This window comes from Schistocerca nitens, chromosome 6 (assembly GCF_023898315.1).
Source record: "Schistocerca nitens isolate TAMUIC-IGC-003100 chromosome 6, iqSchNite1.1, whole genome shotgun sequence".
NCBI lineage: Eukaryota > Metazoa > Arthropoda > Insecta > Orthoptera > Acrididae > Schistocerca > Schistocerca nitens.
Genome location: NC_064619.1, coordinates 661,432,014 through 661,434,828, shown reverse-complemented (window position 1 = coordinate 661,434,828; position 2,815 = coordinate 661,432,014). Strand labels below are relative to the sequence as shown.

The following is a 2,815-nucleotide window of genomic DNA, read 5'->3' as shown; positions in this document are numbered from 1 at the left end:
GCAGGAGAGCTTCTGTAAAGTTTGGAAGGTAGGAGACGAGGTACTGGCAGAAGTAAAGCTGTGAGTACCGGGTGTGGTTGGTGGTTAGTGCTTAACGTCCCGTCGACAACGAGGTCATTAGAGACAGAGCGCAAGCTCGGGTTAGGGAAGGATTTGGAAGGAAATCGGCCGTGCCCTTTCAAAGGAACCATCCCGGCATTTGCCTGAAACGATTTAGGGAAATCACGGAAAACCTAAATCAGGATGGCTGGAGACGGGATTGAACCGTCGTCCTCCCGAATGCGAGTCCAGTGTGCTACCACTGCGCCACCTCGCTCGGTCTACCGGGTGTGAGTCGTGCCTCGGTAGCTCAGTTGGTAGAGCACTTGCCCGTGAAAGGCAAAGGTCCCGAGTTCGAGTCTCGGTCGGGCACACAGTTTTAATCTGCCAGGCCGTTTCATAATAGCGACAGTCTCTCCGCCCTGTGAACCTCTGATACGGCTGGTGAGTGGATACCAGGAGGTGGGTATGCAACTGCCAGGGTGGCCGATGTGGCTGCGAGTCTCTAGTCCTCTCCTGCCTGGCGTAGGTGCGACTACCAGCACTCCTACCATTGGCAGACAGCACACACTTCGTGATCGTGAGTGTGACTTTTGTTTCGCCAGAGATGTTTAGTGGAAACTTTGTGGTGGAGGAGGTTGCTTGTCTTCTCAAAAACCAGTGTATAGAAGACCTCAGAAATATTTAGCACTACAATCTATTTGTGGTGATCATTTAATTACTTGATTTGCAAAACACTGATTCTCAAACACTGAAATTTGTTTTATTATGAAGAACAATAGTCATAAGGATGTGGTGAGTGTTTTAAGCTATCTGACTTACACCTCCTCAGAAGGACAGATTATGCCCAGTGGGTCATAAATCATCTCCAAGGGTCATAAATCAATTAACACAACAATAAATCAATTAGCATGTGAGAGGAGGGGGATAATTAGCCATTTAATGGACACTTGCCCCTGAATGTATCCAACCCACACAAACAAAATGCAACAGAATCAGCTTTGTCCAACTACTGTTGCAGGGTGTTTGCTTTCAGATGTTTCACGCTGATGGGGCATAAAATGTGATTCATCTGAAAAGGCCATCTGTCACCACACAGGGGGCGCCCAGTTACAGTACTGACATGCAAATTCCAGTCTCTGTCACCAATGAAGCATGGGTGCACTTATCAACAAAAGCCACTTGACTGAGTGAAATGGACAAGATGATGGAAATCCTGTAACACTAGCCAATAAAATTTTACTTTTATTCTATAACTGGTATGAAAACAGCTAATCTTTGTGTTTTGGATGTGCTGATAACGGAAACGTTGATGAAAATTCAATAATAGCTCTCCTTTTGAAGTTCTGATAACTCGACGTTATTGCATATGTAGAGAACTATAGAGATTTGTGTGTGCCTTTACTTGGTGTTGTCCCTCAGAGGAAGGTCATTGAAGGCGCAACCGCTTTGCCTGGCGTTTGTAATTTTCTGCTTGTGATTCCCTGAATTGGCTAACATTGATGCACCCCACTTTCCTTGGTATCCAATTTCCATGTCAGAAATTTGCTGTGGAAGCGTTCTCCATGCTCCCCAGGAACAGCACCACATTTGTCAGGGAAGAAGTCCAAGTGGGATTGTAGGAAATATAACTTTACATGTTGCACCCCAGTCTATCATAGCACTGCAGAAGATTTGGCATAAGAACCTTATAGTTTTGCGCCTTCCGATTTCCTAGAAAGTTTGTCGACACTTGAACAAAAGCATCCTAGGCCAATCACAGGTAGTGATGAAGTGGGGATTTTCCCGTACGACAATTTCATAAGTGTACCACAAATATCAGGAATCCGGTAAGACATCAAATCTCCAACATCGCTGCGTCCGGAAAAAGATCCTGCAAGAACGAGATCAATGACGACTGAAGAGAATCGTTCAGCGTGACAGAAGTGGAACCCTTCCGCAAATTGCTGCAGATTTCAATGCTGAGCTATCAACAAGTGTCAGCGTGCGAACCATTCAACGAAACATCGTCGATATGGGCTACTCGTGTACCCTTGATGACTGCACGATACAAAGCTTTACACCTCGCATGAGCCCGTCGAGACCGTCATTGTACTCTTCATGAATGGAAACATGTTGCCTGGTCGGAGAGTCTAGCTTCAAATTCTATCGAGTGGATGGACGTGTACAGGTATGGAGACAACATCATGAATCCATGGAATCTTTATGTCAACAGGCGACTGTTCAAGCTCGTGGAGACTCTGTAACGGTATGGGACGTTGGAGTGCTGTGAGACCCATAATACGTCTAGATACGACTCTGACAGGTTATACGTAGCAAAGCATCCTGTCTCATCACCTGTATCCATTCATGTCCATTGCGCATTGCGACGGTCTTGGGCAATTCCAACAGGACAATGTGACACCCCCACACGTCCAGAATTGCTACAAAGTGGCTCCAGAGACACTCTTCTGAGTTTAAACACTTTCGCTGTCCACCAAACTCCCCATACATGAACATTATTGAGCATATCTGGGACGCCTTGCAATGTGCTGTTCAGAAGTGATCTCCGCCCCCTCGTACTCTTACGGATTTATGGACAGCCCTGCAGGATTCGTGGTGTCAATTCCCTCCAGCACTGCTTCAGACATTAGTCGACTCCATACCAAGTCGTGTTGCGGCACTTCTGTGCGCTTGGCGGGACCCTATACGATATTAGGTTGGTGTACCAGTTTGTTTGACTCTTCAGTAACTCTCCATATAGTATTCTATGGAACGAAGACACTGTTGAACAGAA

The 2,815-nt window shown here is 46.2% G+C and overlaps 1 non-coding gene across 1 annotated transcript; it reads left to right on the top strand.

Annotated features, from left to right (window-relative positions):
- The first annotated feature begins 338 nt into the window (after nucleotides 1–338).
- Trnas-uga (transfer RNA serine (anticodon UGA)) lies at nucleotides 339–413 on the top strand. The gene has a single exon. It is a non-coding gene; the product is annotated as a tRNA-Ser (tRNA).
- The last annotated feature ends 2,402 nt before the right edge of the window (nucleotides 414–2,815 follow it).